Source organism: Colobus angolensis, unplaced genomic scaffold, assembly GCF_000951035.1.
Source record: "Colobus angolensis palliatus isolate OR3802 unplaced genomic scaffold, Cang.pa_1.0 Scaffold211, whole genome shotgun sequence".
Classification (NCBI taxonomy): domain Eukaryota; kingdom Metazoa; phylum Chordata; class Mammalia; order Primates; family Cercopithecidae; genus Colobus; species Colobus angolensis.
The window spans coordinates 1,858,652-1,877,887 of NW_012115278.1; the positions used below are offsets into that span (position 1 = coordinate 1,858,652).

At 42.6% G+C, this 19,236-nt stretch overlaps 1 pseudogene; it reads right to left on the reverse strand.

The window, feature by feature from the left end:
- Window positions 1-2,114: 2,114 nt before the first annotated feature.
- On the reverse strand, window positions 2,115-18,828 carry LOC105512434 (annotated as a pseudogene).
- Between the last annotated feature and the right edge of the window lie 408 nt (window positions 18,829-19,236).

The following is a 19,236-nucleotide window of genomic DNA, read 5'->3' on the forward strand; positions in this document are numbered from 1 at the left end:
ATATTTTATCCTTAAAATTCATTTCAAATTGTTTTCTAGATTCTGCTGGGATGTCTTCTTTGACCCATATATTTATTTAGAGAAATACTGTTATCTCCATATATCAATGTTCAAGTTACCTATGTAATTGATTTTTTTCTTTTTAGTTTAAACATCTGCCTGATATGTAATTGATTTTTAGTCCAACTGTATTGTGGTCAGAAAACTTATTTTATATGATTTCACTTTTATGAAATTAGTAGAGCTCTGTGTTGTGGTACAGTGGACAGTCAGTTTTGTTAAATATTCTGTGCGTGCTCAGAACGAATGTATTCTGTAACTATTGACTACAGTGTTCCACGTATGTCAATTAAATCATATTTACTAATACAGGCTAAGTATCTCTTATCTGAAATACCTGGGACCATAAGTGTTTCAGACATCAGATTCTGGAACTTTTGCATATACATGATGAGATATCTTGAGCACAAGACCCAAGTCTAAACATGAAATTCATCAATGTGTTGTACACAGCTTATACACATAGCCTGCGTTTTTGACTCCACCACGTGAGGTCAGATGTGGAATTTTCTACTTGGTGGCTTCAATGTCAGCACTCAAAAAGTTTCAGATATTGGAGCATTTTGGATTACGGATTTTCGGAGTAGGAATGCTCAACTTGTATTGTTGTCCAAATCTTTTATATTCTTACTGGTTGTTTTTTTTTGGGGGGGGGATAATTGTTTTATCAGTCATAGAGTGGCAGGATAAAGTCTCCCACTATTGTAGATGTGATTTTTCTTGTAATTCTGTTAAAATTTTAAAATGGTTTGAAACTGTATTATAAGGTGCCTTCATATCTAGAATTGACAGGTCTTCCTGATGAATTAGATCTTTTATTCTTATGTGATATCACTTTTTTGCATAATATTTTCCCATAAAATCTTCCTTGACAGATATTAAATTAGGTGCACTTTCTTTTGTTTAGTGTTTGCATGAAATACCTTTTTAAATCTTTTAAATTACTTTTTAAAAAGTAATTGGACCACAGATACTTTTAACTTTCAATCTTTCTGTATTTTTCTATTTTAGATACATCTCTTGCAACTGGTGGTTGAGTTTATGTAGCCCTGCAGGTCAAGTTCAATACTTCCCCCTTGTGACAATCTTACATATATTAGAGCCTAACCTCTTATAGTACCTAGGTGTTCTCTTTTCTGGGCTAACTATTCTACATCCTCCAGCTATTTCCTTTGCCAAATGGCTTAGATGTCAAGATTTTAGACATTTTACAGAATCCAGGCAAATAAAGGAGAGAAATGGACTTGCTCCTTGCATTAAACTTACAAAAACATTCTTCACGTACTCTTAAAATCTCATTATGCTGCTTTTAATGGACACAGATACAGAGAACTCTCTCTCTTACCAGAAGAAAAGCCTCAGTATAAAGTTCATGATAGGTGTTAACCAATGGCAGCTCTGGTCCCCGTGGTCGGGGCTGGGGGTGGGTCCAGCTGGGGTGCACACAATGGCTGTCTCATGGGAAAATGCAACAAGTATGAGAAAAAGCAGAATCTAGATGTGTATGTGACACAGTCTGAATTTTAAATGCCAGTTCAAATCATGCTGGAAACCCCATGTGGGTTGAATGAAGCACCAGTTCCCTGACTCTGCTCCTGAGCTCCTCAGACCTGACTGTTTCCTTCAGCTGCTCCAGGAAGTCCGTCTCCTCCCTGGCCGGTGCCTCCGCTCTGGGATGCGGCTGCTTTCTTGTTAGTGTCGGCCAGTGTGGATTAAGCCATCACAGATAAATTAAACTGCCACCTAAAGTCTCATAAGTTATTTGGGTGGGAAAGAGGGAACATTATCTCACTCTTGACTCATACTGTATGAGTTTCCCTACAGCTGCAACCTCTAAACCTTTTTTGGCGGTTGGGGTCTTGCTAAATCTTGTTTCTATCATTCTGTCCCAAGCACTTATGAATCTTTTGATACACACACAAAAGGTTTTACTTACCAAACTTACCTTGTACCATGGGATGCTTCCCACTGTCAGCCCAGCTGGAGAGAAGACAGCCAGCCCTTGTCCACTCTCGGTCCTGACTATCTCAGTTCACACTCTTTTTTTTTTTTTTTTCAAAGTTTCAAAACTTTCCCATTTTTAAAAAAATTTTTACACCAAAAAAGGTATCAATACTTTTCATTCCACTCTTGTCAGCTTTAGCCAAAGCCTTCTGAGCTGCAGTCATTTTGCTATTTTTCTTTTCAGTCTTCAAATCCTTAGTATTAAACTTAGTGTAATCTTCTTTTGCTTCTACAGGCTCATCTGATAACCTTATTTTCTTTGATGGAGGATTTGGCAATGAGGCTGAAGGTTCTGGAAGCTTTAAGTATTTAGATAAGTCATTACTTAATTCTTTAGGGATGTAATCAGATATTAGGCCATGGGCATAAAGAATATCATCCTCTTCCTTGTCAGTGGAAACTTGGTCACCAGAGAAAAATGCAGTTGACTGTACCGGGGAAATGACATTCACATTACCGGTTTTTAATGCTGCCGTAGTTTAACCTTTTCTTCCGGCCACTTTAATGTCTTCTTTTCGCTGTACTTGTAATGTTTCTTGTTGTCTATTTCTTTTTCCTCTGTCACATGGTGAAGTAACTTCTCAAGTTCAGGAAGTTTCAGCAACAAGATGCAATTTGGAAACACGTTATCCACCACAACTTGATCAAGGGGCTGAAACTTCCCCTCCTTATCAGCCTTCATGAGGTAGTGGAGAAGCAGAAATAGAGGATCCACAGGTGTGGCAAAGTGGACAAGGCCTCTTGATTGAACTGATTGATTTATAAACCAAGAATGGTGTTTTTCCTTGAAAACTTTTACTTCAAACAGCTGCTGTAGACACAGTGAACAAGTAAATGGCTCCTTCTCCTGAACAGGGGTTAACCAGTTTTACAAACATTAGCCCACTTTTCGCCTTCTTTGAAACATCTTCTAAATATTCGTCTGAGGCCACTTCGAGCCTACTGGATCCCTGGTTCCAAGCCAGTAGGATCACAGAAGCAGGGCCAGCGTCAGGTGGGGGACACCAAGGGCAGAAACCCCGGGGCCCGCAGCGCACCGGTGGCCCCAAACCCGCGTGGCTCCCTCAGGCTGAGTGGGCTTCCACCCGCCCACCCGAGCCACCGGGATCCGGGCCGGAAACACTCTCGGTCCCCTTAGGCGCTTCCGGGTTTGAAAACCGCGCTTGCTATGACGTGTTACCACAGCGCGGGCCAGCTGTCCCGGAGAAATCCCGTCCCCCGCGGCGGGGAGTGGGAGCGCAGGGGTTGCGGGCGGCGCGCCCGGGGTCGCGGGCCCCTCGGCCAGCGCTTGGGCCGCTCCGAAGCCCGGGTGCGCATGTTTACCTGGAACCAGGAACACCACACTGTTTCTTTCCCAGCGAGACGAGACAAGGAGATGCGCTCAGAGCTCCGCGCCTTTCACCTGCGGGCCTCCCAGGCCCTCTGACCCTTGTGACCTCCCTCCCTTCTCACCTTTTCCAGGCTGTTCTTATGGCAGGTGAGCCTTGGTCTCTCCCATGACACTCTTCCTAGTTCTCTGAGGAACTCAGAGCAGATGCCCATGGGTGCCCCTCAGCCTGCTAGTGGCAAGGAGCCACGAGCTTGACCCCAAGAGAGGGTTCTTGGACCTTGAACAAGAAAGAATTCAGGGTGAGTCCATAAAGTGAAAACAAGTTTATTAAAGAAAGTAAACGGGCGGGCGCAGTGGCTCAAGCCTGTAATCCCAGCACTTTGGGAGGCCAAGGCGGGCGGATCACGAGGTCAGGAGATTGAGACCATCTGGCTAACACAGTGAAACCCCGTCTCTACTAAAAGTACAAAAAATTAGCCGGGCGTGGTGGCGGGAGCCTGTAGTCCCAGCTACTTGGAGGCTGAGGCGGGAGAATGGCGTGAACCCGGGAGGCAGAGCTTGCAGTGAGCCGAGATCCCGTCACTGCACTCCAGCCTGGGTGACGCAGCCAGACTCCGTCTCAAAATAAAAAAAAAAAAAAAAGTAAACGAATGACAGAATGGCCACTCCATAGGCAGAGCCGTGGTATGGGCTGCTCAACTGAGTAGAGTGTCGTTTCTGGATTTTATGTTAAGTGGTGGCTTATTCATGAGTTTTTCTGGGAAAGGGGTGGGAAATTCCAGGAACCCAGGGTTCCTCCCCTTTCTAGGCCACATAGGGTAACTTCTAGATGCTGCCATGGTACCTGTCAGCTGTCATGACTTTGATGGGAGTGTCTCAGCATTCCAACGCATTGTAACTACTGTAATAATCAGTAAGAACTACTAAAGGTGACTTCCATTGCCATCTTGGTTTTGGTGGGTTTTGACCAACTTTTTTTTACCGCTTCCTATATCAGCAAGGTCTCTGCGACCTGTGTTTTGTACTCACCTCCCATCTCATCCCCTGACTTAGAATGCCTTCCCAACCTGGGAATGCTGCCCAGCAGGCCTCAGCCTCATTTTACCCAGCCCCTACTCAGAATGGAATCTCTGGTTTGAGTGCCTCTGCCCAGCCTCCTTATGCCTCCCTAGGTCTGAGACAAGACACAGAAAATAAGGCAATGTTGTGTTTAAAGGCCACCCGGTGGCTTGTTTCACTTTTCCGCAGCAGAATGAGAAATGAGAAAACAGACTCAGGGAGAGTCAACTCCAGTCTGGCTCAAGGCTGAGTCATCCCTTTAATTGGTGTGTATACAAAAAAAGCTCAAAAGACTTCAGTGTGGGGAAACTGACGAGATATGCGATTCTTTCTTCAGATGCCCGTAGACTTGTGCCCACCATTGGTTCCTTCTGGCAGATTCTAGTATCACTGGCCCCCGCCTTCAAGCATGAAGCTGTGGACCCTCACAGGTCAGTGCTACGATTTTTAAAGCTGGTGAATACCGAGTTTGTTCCTCTCATGTGCCAATGTGTCTGGAGTTTCCTCCTTGTGGTGGGTTCATGGTCTGGCGAACTTCGGCAGTGAAGCCACAGACCTCTGCAGTCAGTGTTACAACTCTTAAAGAAGGCACATACAGGGTTGTTTCTTCCTCCTTCCTCCCAGTGGATTTGTGGTCTTTCTGACTTCAGGAGTGGTTTTTCTGACTTCAGGAGTGAAGCAGTAGACCTCTGCAACCAGTATCACAGCTCATAGTTCACACCCAAAGAATAAGCAGCAAAATTTATTGCACACAGCTACAGAACCAACCTTCCAGAGCATACACCAGGAACCCAGCAAGCTGCCACTACAGGGCCAGGTGGCCAGCTTTTATTCCCTTATTTGGCCCCACCCACAGCCTGCTGATTGGCCCATTTTACAGAACCCAGATTGGTCCATTTTACAGAGAGCTGATTGGTCCATTTTTACAGAGTGCTGATTGGTGTGTTTACAAACCTTTAGCTAGACACAGAGCGCTGATTGGTGTGTTTACAATCCTTTAGCTAGACAGAAAAGTTCTCCAAGTCCCCACCTGAGGCAGAAGCCCAGCCAGCTTCACTTCTAATAGTTGCAGGGTCACAGAAAAGGATGAGAATAGATGCCGTCAATAGTAAAAATATTAAGTAATAAAAAGATGAAATCGCCTCTTGGGCTCAGCAGGCTGCCAAGGCCAGCATAGCTGTGTAATGAGCTTGGTAGTTATGGCATATTTCACTTTATTAATAATGGGCTTTTAAGTCTTTTTTCTTCCCTTTTATGTAAGTAAACATCAGTGTTTATATACACACAAAAGATGCATTCACATGAAGACTGATGTCTGGGACGGGAGATGGACTGTGGGCTTCTGTAAACCTGGAAGGACCCTCTAGAGTTTGCTGTGTTTCCTCCCTGTCTTCCTGGGCAGCGCCCTCTGTGCCCTGAAACACTGTGTACAAATCTTCTTAGCAGAATGACGGGTAGTGGAGGCCTTCACAGTAAGTGTGGCACCTGCCACCCCTCAGTGCTGGCCCCCAGAATGAAATCAGAGTCCCGTGCAGAAGGACTCTGATTCTGCAGAATCCTCTCATCTGTTTACTGACTGTACACCCCGCCGGGGGCCCTAGTCACCTGGAACCTCCCTCTGCCCATTGTGAAAAGGTGCACCTTAATATCTACTCCGCCGGGTTTTTGTGACAGACAAAAATCTATACAGGTAAAGGCTTTTTGTAAATTAGAAAGGGCCTTGTAAAAGTCGGGGTCTGCTGTCAGCGAACACTGGTTAGTGCGATAGAGTTCCACAACCACTACCAGCAGCTGCCTGACTGTGAGGGCGTGTAGGCATGCGGGGCTGTGGAACCTCTGGGCTGTTGCTGGTGTGTTTGGCTAACTGAACCACACTGCATGGACTGTGTACTGTTTTAAAGACAAATTATAAATCATTTAGGGAGAAATCCAGTGGTGCCAAAGGGGCCTCAATAATGGGACCTCCTTATTTTAAGCAGACCAGAAATAGTTCATTATAAAAAAGATGCATGGATCATCACAATATTCAGTGAGTTTAGGAAACTCTGACCCCTGACATCAGCCTCCCTGTCAGCTCTCAGCTCTGTAGAACATTCTGCTGTTCCATGAGATAAACACAGGGACAGTCTAGGAAACATTGAAACAGAAATCGCTGAGCAGAAGCATGGTGTGCTGCATTTGCTCTGTGGTTTTGGGCAGCACGCTAAGTGTACCGTCCTGGGTGAGGACCTTAGGGGAGAGTCTTGGCTCTTGGGCAGTGACAGGCAAAGACAGAGTGCATGAGGCCTTCCTTATTCCTTGTGGAGCAGGAGCTGCCATGCACCTTTTGAGGAAATGCAGGAGAGAGTTGCATTGGGCTTTGCAACAGACCACAATGGGAGCTGAGCCAGCACAGGGTAGGTCCCGGGCCACCTGCCCTCAAAAGTGACCACGGCAGGAGCTGCTGGAGGCGTGGCGGGTGGGGATGTGGGCTTCAGACCACGTCCACCCTCATTCCCCAAAAGGAGAATGAGTTGTGTCACTTTCTGAAAAGTGGCTGCATCCTGATCTAAAGAAAGGGAGCAGCATTAAACTTTTCCACTCTGCAGTGTGCCAGAACTCTCTCCCTGCCACTCCTACCCTCCCCAGACTGCCCCCTCCACTGATATCTGTCTGATACCCTCTGATCCGACAGGTGAGGGACTTGTGACATTAATTTGTAGCCATCAGGGCTGAGTTTGAGAATGGCTCTTGCACTAGTTCCTCGAGCAACTTTCTAACATCCCTGTGCTTCAGTGCACTCCTCCATTGAACAAGGAAAGTAACATCAGGATTGGGGCAGTACAGGATTGGGCCACTCCACGGTCCCAGTATCTGTCTGGCACATAGGCAGATGATTACTTCTCTGATCTGGCCAGCCAGACATCAGAGAGGGACGATCTCAGTCTGAACATTTCCTCAATTCTCTGATCTTTTGGATTTTTTTTTTTTTTTTTAAAGGCAGGGGCCTTGTCATTTCCATCTGCACATACAGACCCCAGGTCATCTTTGTCCTCTGACAAAGAGGACCTTTGATTTAGCAGGTGCCTGGCCATCCTCATCACGCTTGCCTTACTTCAGTGGCGGGTTGGGACATCGCTAACACCAATCAGTTCGTTGTTTCATCTGAGTCCTCTCTCAATTCCATTCTGCCAAAAGTCACCCAGACAGGTCACAGAAAATAAAAGCAAGAAGGCACACCCAGAAGGTGGGTAAAGCCCATGATAGTTTTTACAACAACTGCTACAGAATAAAGATGATGAATTGTGTATTGACTGGAAACATATCATTGAATCGTCTTTTGACAAAGTAAAATCTTGATCCAAACTCCTTGTTTACATTTTCTTTTTGATCTAAGAAGTGAAATAGGTATGTAAAGAAATCAGCAAATCAATGGCTACCTGTGTTTCTGTTGATCGAAACTGGATGATTCATATAAGCATCATCTTAATAATTTCTAGGCAGCTGAGCATCTACATAGAGAAGGTGTGTTCTCCACCATTCAAGGTGTTCTAAAGACCTATACATTTATTCAGTTAGGCAAGAAATTTTAAAGTAATGACTCTCTTCTGGGCACTGTGCTATGCACGACAGAGACAAAACTGGACTAGAGAGAGGACCTGCTCACGGAGCTCACACAGTAGCTGAGGTCAGGCACAAGAGTAGATGATGCCAGCCTTAGAGAGTACATGACAGATGAAGGCACAGGGTATGAAATAAACTATTAGGAGGGTCTCAGCTCAGAGAATTGAGTCAAGAAAGGCATCTGGTAAAGAATATAGAAGCTGGAGTGGGGGTGATGAGGACTAAATGGTAGGAAGAGGGAAAAGATAGAGGAGTACACACCTTGTCTTGGTGCATTTTGTAGTGAGGAAGGTGTCCTGACCAGGGCATAAATGGTGGAACATATAATGATGACCGATGAGGCTGGAGAAGCAGGGACAAGTTATCCTGAGGAGACAAGATCTTGCCTCATAGGAACAGGAAGCTCCCGAAGGAGTTTGGGAAGGAGTAACCAGAACGGTAAGGAAGCTTTAGAAAGCTCTTCTGGGTGCTGCAGGAAGATAGATTTGAGAGATGTTTTGGAATACAGGTACTCCTTTACTTTCGGTGGGGTTACATCCTGATAAACCCATTGTAAATTCAAAAAATTGTAAGTTGAAACATTATAAGCTGGGGATGGTATATATGAGACTTTTCAGAGACATGTTTAACTCTATTGCAATAGTCCAGGCAACAGCTAGGAGGCTCTGCGCTGGAGTGATGTGGTCGGGACGTGGAGCACAGAGGATCTGAACAGTGTTTGCTGTCTTGCCCGAACACACTTCAGTAGGCACTGTGTCCAAACAAATGCAGAACAGAGAACACACAGCAGGGTTTGGTTTTTTTTTCTTCCAAAAGTTATTAAGAGCTAAACTAGGGGTGGAAAACACAGTGTGACATTATAATACCCATTGCGGAGAATGCCAGCTTCAGCACACGGCAGAAGGGACGATGTTGTGCTGACACAGTGACAGAAAGAACATAGCTTTAAGTGATTAAAATTACACTTATTAAACAAAGGCACTATTTTAGGCACCACGTTCCACTCGATGGGGCAGCAAAAACAGATGGTGCAATGCAAATTGCTGGACTATGGTTCTCCAGAAGTGTGTCCTAACTTAGAATTTGGAATCCTTCAACTTGCCAAGTGCTGACAACTCATTCTGCCGATTCCACCACATATTAATTTGCATCCACATCCACTGTTTAGGTTTTTAATTATAGAAGAAATACAATCACACGGTAAAAATTTGAAGGAAATCACACATTAGAGTATAAATTAAAAAGTAAATTTCTTCCTCTTCCACTACTACCTTCAGCTATAACTATACTTAACAATACCTCGCGGGTTCTTTTTGCGTTTTAATGGATACAAAACGTTCATAAATCTATGCACGTTAAAAGGACATCCTTATACATTTTTGTTTTGATGTATGGAAATTAACTAATTCTCAGGAATAGAATTATTGTTTGTCTATGACTGTGTTCATTGAATTTTTAAAGCTTTTGCAAAACTGTTCTCCAAAAAAGTACTGCACACATTTTTTTCCGAGCCAGAAGTTTTCAAGGTGTCTGCTTCCTTAAACTCTTGTCAACATGGAGTTTTAAACTTTAACATTTTTTCCAAACTGATACATGAAAATGCTTTTCATTTTTAGTCTTTACATATATTAAATTTTTTACTGACTTTTTATGTTCGTGTGGTAAAATTTACTCTTTCTGGAGTACAAATCTATGGATTTTCACAGACAATACAATGGTGTAATCACCGTAGCAATCACGATGTGGTCCAGCTTTGTCACCCTCCACCTCCGCTCTCCATCATGATGCTCCACTGCCGTCAACACTGTTCCCAGCCCCTACTGGCAATCACTGATGTGTTTGTTCCTGTAATTTTGTCTTCTCCAGAGGGTACCATGAGTACATTGTTAGGTGCAGACTTGTCATAGATGGCCTTTATCGGAGTGAGTGAGTGCCCTAGTTTGCTAGTTTGATAATGATATTTTATCATGAATGCATGTTAGATTTTGTTGATTAAGTCTTTCCCCATCTATTAAAATGATTATATGTCTTTTTCTTCTTTATTCAGTTGATATGGTGAGTTACATTTTGAACATTATATTCCTGCTATAAATCCTACTTGGTCATTATTTATTATCCATTATTTTAGATGTAAAATGAATTTCTTATAAAGAGTTTATAGTCAGATCCTATTTAAAAAAATGGTCTTTTAATTGTCTCTTTTAATAAATATGTTTGGATAACTTACATTTCATGTAATTATTGATATGGTTAAATTTTGTTTTACTATTTTTAAAAAATTTGTTTTCTGTTTGCATGTTTGGCTCCTTTAGTTTATGTTCCACCATTCTAACTTTACTGCTTTCCTATGGATTATGTTAATATAGTGTTCTATTTTATCTATTTTTGGGGGTATATATATCTTTTTAATGATTGCTGTAGAAATTATAATATGTAAACATAACCTTTTAGTTTCCCTAGAACCATGTTTTAACATCAAGTAAAAGCAGGAGCCTCACAGTCATATTGGTCGCCTTACATTCCCTCACTTACGTTATAGTTTTCCTATACATTATAACAACATACACAGAAAACGTCACTATACAATGAGTTTTGTTTCCTTCCTTCCTTCCTTCCTTCCTTCCTTCCTTCCTTCCTTCCTTCCTTCCTTCCTTTCTTCCTTCCTGTCTCTCTCTCTGTCTCTCTTTCTGTCTTTCTTTCTTTTCTTGAGACAGGGTCTTGCTCTGTTGCCCTGGCTGGGGTGCAGCAGTACAATCATATAACTCATTGCAGCCTTGACCTCCCATTCAAGTGTGCCTCCTGCCTCAGTCTCCTGAAGCACTGGGACTACAGATACATACCACCACGCCCAGCTAATTTTTAATTTTTTTGTAGAGATGGGGCCTCACTATGTTGCCCAGACTTGTCTAAAACTCCTGGACTCAACTAATCCTCCTGGTCCCACCTTCCAAAGTGCTGGAATTATAGATGCGAGCCACCATGCCCAGCTGAGTTTTGCTTTCAATGGTCTTACATATTTTAAAGATTTTTAAAAAGAGTAAAACAACCTTTTATTTTAATCCAGATAGTTACCTTTCTGAAGCTCTTTCTTCATTCTTTAAATTACAAGTTTCTTTCTGGTATCATTCCCTGAAGTATGACCTTTAAATTGTCCTTTGAAGAAATTCTACTGGTGGAAAATTCTCTTGGTTTCTTCATCTGAGAATGTAATTACTTATCTGTCAGTCCTGAGGGATATTTGTGCTGGATATAGAATTCTGCACTGAGTTCTTCTTTTTCAGCACTTTCGATATCATGTTCCCTTGTCTTCTACCCTGCGTGATTTTGATGGGAAATATGTGGACATTTGAATTGGAGTTCCTTACTTCTTTTTTTTCTCTAGTTGTTTACATGATTTTCTTTAACTTTGCTTTTGAGAAGTTGGATTATTATGTATCTGGAGGTGGTTTTCTTTGAGTTTATCCCATCTGAGGTTCATTGAGCTTCTTGAATCTGTAAATTTTTCAATTTTACCAGTTTGGGAAATGTGTGGACATTAGTAATACAATTTCTTTCTCTTCTGTTTCTGAGACTCCAGTGATATGAATGTTAGGCAAATGTGTCATTTTATTTTTTCTACAGTTCTCAAAAGTGCCATTTTAAATATTTCTCTGTTTTCTTCAGATTGGATCATTTATATTGATCTGTCTTCAAATTCACTGACTCTTCTACCATCTCTGTTATGCTACTAAACTTGCCCAGTGAATTTCTTATATAAATATTGTATTTTTAAGTTCTAAAATTTCATTTATTTCTTAGTTTCCATTTTCCTGCTGAGAACTGCTTGCATTTTTTTTTTGATAGTATCTTTACCTTGGACATAGTTACATGTGCTACTTTAGCATCTTTGAATATTGTGTTGTGTAGGCTTGCAGTCCTTTTCAAATCCCAAGGAAAATGTTCATGTTTTCATTTTTTTTGCAGCCAATCAACCCAGAAAGGGCAGATCACAGGTTCTTCCCTGCTTTCTGTGAGTACCGGCTCTGCACTAATCTCCAATCTTAGATTAGTTTCAAACCTTTGTTCTGCTACTCTGGGTCCATTCTGCACATGTGTCACTAAGATATTAGTTTAATACATAGGCACTAATTTAAATCTCAGTTTGGTTTCCAAAGCCTTTGCTCTGTTGATTTGGGTCTGTTCTGCCCCTCATAGCTCATGGGTGAGCAAAGGCTTTGTGTGGGTTCCTACACAGAATTAAGGGATCCCTTTCTCTTCTTAGGACTTCCCTCTCTGACCTGAAGGGGTGCCTTTTCTGATTCCTCTGGCTGGCAAGAAAAATTTTAGGTCTCCACCCACTTAGTAAAGTATCTTATTTCTTCAGTTGTTGCAGCGATTTCTCCTTAATTCTATAAGTATGTGATCATATCACCTATTAATAATAATAGTGTTGCCATATTCTTTGCCAGTATTGGCCATGTCTTGGCAAATGCTTTACCAATATTGGTTTATGGAGAGGACTGCCTAAAGATGCAGTATTAAAGTTTTCCTTCCTTTCCAATTAAAAAGTACAGAAAAGTAGACAGAATAATACAAGGAACTCAAGTACTCCCTGCCCACAATCAACAGTTAACGTGGTGACATGTTTTGTTTTCAGATTCTTAAAAAATCTTCTTACAGATATGTTTGTATCCTTCCCTGTTTTTCCTTCCCCAGGCCTAATTCCTCCCTTCTTCTCTAGAAGTATCCACTATTATGAATTTTTCTGTATTTATACTTTTTACATGAGATAGATATACATATAGAAATAGCTATAGATACACGGATATTCATAAGTAATCTATAGTAATGTTTAGTGATTTCATATTTTACAAAAATGGTTTTATACTATTATATGCTTCTTACACTGTGTTTTACATTTTGAGATTTGTCTGTGTTGAGATATTTAAATCTTGTTAATTCACTGAACGATGTTAATATGCCACAATTTGTTTATCTATATCTTTAATAGTAAAGAGTGGGTGTTCTCTGTTTTTACACTGTTACTTGTAAGACTTACGAATTTGATGTAGTTTGTGCTATGTGACCTTCTCTGATGGTACTAAATTATTCATCAGAGTGATTGTAGCAATACTATGCAGTCTCAGCGGCAACATGTAAACATATTCTTGTTTTTTAAATCTGATTTCAGTGTAGCTTTGTAGTACAGGGTATTACTGTTACGAGTGTGTGATTCTTACAGGTAGAACAAAACCTACAGGAAAACAGTCTTTTGAATACTGCAGAAACAAGTTTTTTGAACACTAACTGTATGGCCAGAATATCTTTTAGAAGATTTCAATTGATAAAACACACATGCAAAATATTATTTCAACAGGAGCTATTCAACGTGTGAATAGGAGTGCCCAGGGGTCAGATGGCCATATGTCTAGGCTCACCTCTGTCACTAAGTATAGAGAGGAGTTGAACAAATCATTTAACCTACGTTCTCTGAACTTCAATTTACTTACTTATAATGTATTGGCAAACAAATATATTCCCTGATAATCTTACACATTAACTGTGAAGTTCTTTTATTATGAAAAATTTACAATGTAGAGAAAACTTGAAATAATTATGTATAAACATCAACATATCTTTCAAGTAAAGTGGGTTTTTTTGGTTTTTTTTTCCATAAAAGATTGGATATTAAATGTTTTAGGCGGCTGGGCACAGTGGCTCATGCCTGTACTCACAGCACTTTGGGAGGCCAAGACAGGCAGATCACAAGCTCAGGAGTTCGAGACCAGCCTGGCCAACATAGTGAAACCCCATCTCTACTAAACATACAAAATTAGCCTGGCATGGTAGTGCATGCCTATAGTCCCAGCTACTTGGGAGACTGAGGCAGGAGAATCACTTGAACCTGGGAGGCGGAGGCTGTGGTGAGTCAAGATCACACCACTGCACTCCAGCCTGGGCAACAGAATAAGACTCCGTCTCAAAAAAAAAAAAAAAAAAAGAAAATGTTTCAGGCTTTGCAAGTCATAGTCTCTATCTCTACCCAGTTCTGACACTAGTACAAATGCAGCCCTAACTGTCCCTAAGTGAGCCATGATGACTGTGTTCTAATAGGTCTTTATGAACAACGAAATTGGAATTACATAGAATTTTCACATGCCATAAAACATTATTCTTCTTTCCAGTTTTTTCAACATTGAAAACAGTAAAATCTATCCTTAGCTCATAGACAGTAGACAGTTGGCCAGAATTGGTCCATGAGCCATGGTTTGCTGAACCCCTGCTCTAAGTAGATTTAATAATTGTTGGGCTGGGCACGGTGGCTCACGCCTGTAATCCCAGTACTTTGGGAGGCTGAGGCGGGTGGATCACGTGGTCAGGAGATCGAGACCATCCTGGCTAACATGGTGAAACCCCGTCTCTACTAAAAATACAAAAAATCAGCCGGGCGTGGTGGCGGGTGCCTGTAGTCCCAGCTACTTGGGAGGTTGAGGCAGGAGAATGGTGTGAACCCGGGATGCAGAGCTTGCAGTGAGCTGAGATCCGGCCACTGCACTCCAGCCTGGGCGACAGAGAGAGACTCCGTCTCAGTAAATCATAAATAAATAAATAAATAAATAAATAAATAAATAAATAAATAAATAAATGTTAATATTTTGCCATATTTTCTATGTAAACCATTTGAATGATTTTAGTGCAAACCATTTGAAGAGATATGATATCCCTAGTCTCTTTGAGTCTAAAATAGTCCATGCTTTTCTTCCCCATCATCTTTATTTTTCGAAGTCAGGGCTGATTATTGTGTCTAGTGTCCAACACTCTGGAATTACAGGAATTTTTCCTTATTGGGTATTTAATGTTTCTCTCTATTTATATTATTTTCTGTGAATTAAAGTTGAGTCTAGATGACTTTTTAGATTCAGGGTAAACATTTTTGGCAAGAATTCTTCCTAGGCAGTGCTGTGCACTTCATATCTCATCTCATCTGGAAGTGCATAACATCTGGCTGTCCCAGGTGGAAACTGACAGATTCTCCATCATGAAGATGCACCATCCTTTTGCAATCAGCAAGTCAGCTCTGCAGGGACTCTTTGGCACCTTGCAAATATCCTATTTCCCAATTGCCATTCCTCTAAGGGTTTTAGCATTCGTTGATGTTCATCTGAATCAATTGTTAGATTGGAGAATGTTTGTAATTGCTCTACAGATGGAAAGGATCTATATATTTAAAAGGAACGTATAAGTACTACCACTACTTCATAGAAACTATTACTCAAATAGCTTCCTGTGGGACAGTAGTCCTGGTCTTACGTACCGTAGGTGTCTGTGGAGTGAATCAAGGTGTTCGGGGGCAGGAGGAAAATCAGTTAGCCCAGTGGACTCGGCCTCCCAAAGTGCTGGGATTACAGGCGTGAGCCACTGTGCCCAGCTCAACAATTATTAAATGTACTTAGAGCAGGGGTTCAGCAAACCGTGGCTCATGGACCAATTCTGGCCAACTGCCTACTGTCTATGAGCTAAGGATGGATTTTACTGTTTTCAATCTTTTATAAATAAAAGATTCAAGGCATTCATAAAGCTCTACCTTCCTTCTGCTGTCACCATGACAACAGAGGCAAGTCTGACTGAAAGCTTGTCAGTTCATTAGGGCTTCTTATGCTTATGCTCCCAGTTCCATTGAGAGGAAAATCCTTAACACTTATAATATTTAGATTAAATACAAGTGCCAGGGGCCTGGAGGACGGGGTGGCTTGTAAAGATGTATCCTGCGAACTCCATTTGGCCAGGGATGACCTCATCACGGTTTTTTTTTCTTTATTTAAAATAACAAGGTTACTATTTGCTACAATAGCTAATGCCTTGTTATTTTAAAGGTGTGGGTTTTCTTTTTTTAACAGCTTCACTCTGTATTATACTAATTGGATAGAGTGCATGTAAAAAAGAAAGAAAAGACTTACCTCCTTGGAGAAATTAAACAGCCAAGTGCTGAAAAAGCCAGTCTGTGAGGCTTCTGTTTTCGGGGATAGGAAGGAGCAAACGTACCTTTCTCAATGTGTTCCACTAAGTAAAGCTAAAATCCCATCCCCGGACGTTATGTATACACCAAAGACAAGACTGCAAGGTGTAGAGGAAAAGGCAGAGCTACTAGGGACCTGGGGACTGAGGAATGTGCCAGGGTTCAGTTCATCTGGCTTTCTTTTTGACTTGTATATCCTGGACTGCCTTTGGAGTAGCTAGTACCCCCAACACAGACAAGAAAAGCCCCAAGAAAAACCAGCCCCCTCTAGTTAAAGGGCCAGGAAAGGGAGAGCCTAGCAAGACAGGGTGATAACTTTTAGGCAAATCTCTAGCTAAACCCCATTTCTTTTAGGCAAAAAGCTTAGTTTTTGCCTAGGCAGCTGCAGCTGACCCCAGCACCAGCTCTCAAGGGGGGAGCCTGAGTCTCCTGCCCCACCCAGCAGTCATAAGGTGCCCCGTCCCCAGTTTGACATTATACTACTTTTAGATAAAAGGTAATCACTGGGAAAATTGGATAAAGGATACACAGGGCCTCTCTGTGCTATTTTTGCAACTTCTTATCATTTCAAAATGAAAAATTAAATAAAAATGGCCAGTCGGTTGGACGACATTTTTCCTTTTTCATGTGGGGGCTCCACAGTCACCTTGATGTCCATTGACTGGGTTTGGTGTCTTGTGGCAAAGCAATTGGGATGAAGAGCTGCTTGCCTATTTATTTAATTCTGATACAATGTCCTTAAATGTTAGGTTTGGACAGGGTGCTGCTTAGCACCGGGCAAGTTCATGTTTACCTGAAAGATCCAGGGAACCTTTTGGTGCATCTATAGAAAAATAATCTGTGTTTATGAACAAGAGCCTCCGAAAGAAACAGGTATCAGGGACAAAGACAGGAAGCTTGGGAAACACTTTCATAACAAAACTCCACTCGATTCAATAAGAAGTCCCGATTCCCTTTCTTTCATTATTTATTTCAATGTAATTCAATGCAAATTTTACGTCAGGATGACAACATCTGAGAGGGCAGACGGCAAAGGGGAGCCCCGCTTTCAGCCTGCAGAAAATACTCACCCAGCACCTCTCACGACGCTAGGACAGGAAACACCCGTGACCAAGATAGACAAGGTCCATTCCCAAGGACCTCTCATGAATGTCTCACACCTAGGACGTTGCTTGGAACCTTCTAGAAGCAGAGGAATGGAGCAATTTTGGAAGGAATTCGGGGTTTCTAGCCTGAAGCAGAATGAAACATAGCAGTCCCAAGAACCCAAGAAAAGTTTAACATGGACAGTGAATTAGACTTGCCTCTCCCGATTCAAATCTGGAAACTAGTGGGAAATTTTCTACCACATTGTGCATAAAAAAGTAGGCTGCCTTAAGGAAAGTTCAGCTCATCTTCCTTACACGTTTGCACGAAGATCACATTTTGTGAATACTCTGGACCAGCAAGCTCCCTCTCATGGCGCCATGTCTAGACCCTTTGCCTGGTATTGAGCTCAGCAGATGCTGGGCACCGCCCGCCTGCCCCCTCCACCGCCCTGATTCTGCTGGCTGGAATTGCCAGATGAGACAGGAGACAGGTAGGTGTGAATGTCAGATCAATGGCGAGCCCATTTCTAGTGCAAGCATGGTCCTTGCAATATTTGTCCTGCATTTGCACTTGCCAAATCTGGGAACCTCAGTTTCAGTGCACCCCTATCTCAGCTTCTTTGTTCTTTGGTTTCTGCACCTCCTGAAACTCTCAGAAAAAGGCTAGAGAATTACTCAACACTCTTCAGCCTCCTGTGCAGAGAGCTGGGAATGTTTAGGGACAACGGTGGACTGTGACTCACTGGTGCAGGGAGTGCATACTTAGCTCTCCTGCCTGTGTGGAGACAGTCTGAGGTGTAAGCCAGCTCCAGAGCTCCTGGGGACCAGGTAGGCGGGGAATTGTCTGAGGTTGCACCCTGGCTTGATTCCTTCCCCTTCCCTCTTGTGCTTCCCACACCTCCTTACAGCTTTCCCTGTAGGGGGACCCTTCCCTGATGAGTCACATGCAGGTGAATCTTATTACCAGAGTCCACTTCAGGGGAATGCAGCTCAAGACCATTCTGAAATAAAAGATGAGAAAATATCACTTGAGGCTAGGAGTTCGAGGTCAGCCGGGGTAACACATAGCAAGACCCCCATTTCTACAAAAAATTTTAGATAAGAAAATTAGCCAGGCGTGGTGGTGCATGCCAGTAGTTCCAGCTACCTGGAAGGCTGAGGAAGGAAGATCACTTGAGCCCAGGAGGTCCAGGCTGCAGTGAGCCAAGATCCCGCTGCTACACTCCAGCCTGGGTAACAGAGCCAGACTCTGTCTGGAAAAAAAAAAAAAAAAAAGGTGGGTGAGAAAATAGAAAATAGGTTTAGCCCTGAGGAGTTGGTCCCCATGGTGTGAAAATTGCCTAAATAGACACAAACTCTGGAAGATTCTTTCCTCAGATTACGGTTTGATGTTATTAATAGTAGATACGGCTTAGAGCGAATCCTCAAAACCCAACAGTATTGTTTACAACACGAAGTCTTTCTGAGAGTCAGAGCATTCTATTCTAAAGAAAAGTCAAGAAAGAGTTCTAAACACGGGGTCTCTGGGGAGCCACACAGGCCCCTCATTCCTGCCTGGGCCTGCCACGGGCTGAGCAGCCAGGAGGTCCTGGGACCTTGTGGGGACTCCACTCTCGAGGGCGCCCCATGGATTGGGCCCCAGCGTGTCGGGAGGGCACCGAAACTTCAGCGGGCGCCAGCGTCCCCATCGGCGCCTTACTTTTGTAAAATTATTTTCGTATGGGACTTTTTTAAAAATTTTACCTTAAGTTCCAGGATACACGTGCAAACATGTACGTTTGTTACATAGGTATATGTGTGCCATGGTGGTTTGCTGCAGCTATCAACCCTTCACCTAGGTGTTAAGCCCTGTATGCATTAGCTAGTGTCCTGGGTTCTCCCTAAACCCCGCCCCGCCCCCACAGGCCCCAATGTGTGTTGTTTCTCTCCTTGTGTCCATGTGTTCTCATTGTTCAACTGCTACTCTTGAGTGAGAATGCAGTGTTTGGTTTTCTGTTCCTGTGTTACTTTGCTGAGGACAATGGCTTCCAGCTTCATCCATGTCTCTGCAAAGGACGTGATCTCATTCCTTTTTATGGCTGCATTGTATTCCATGG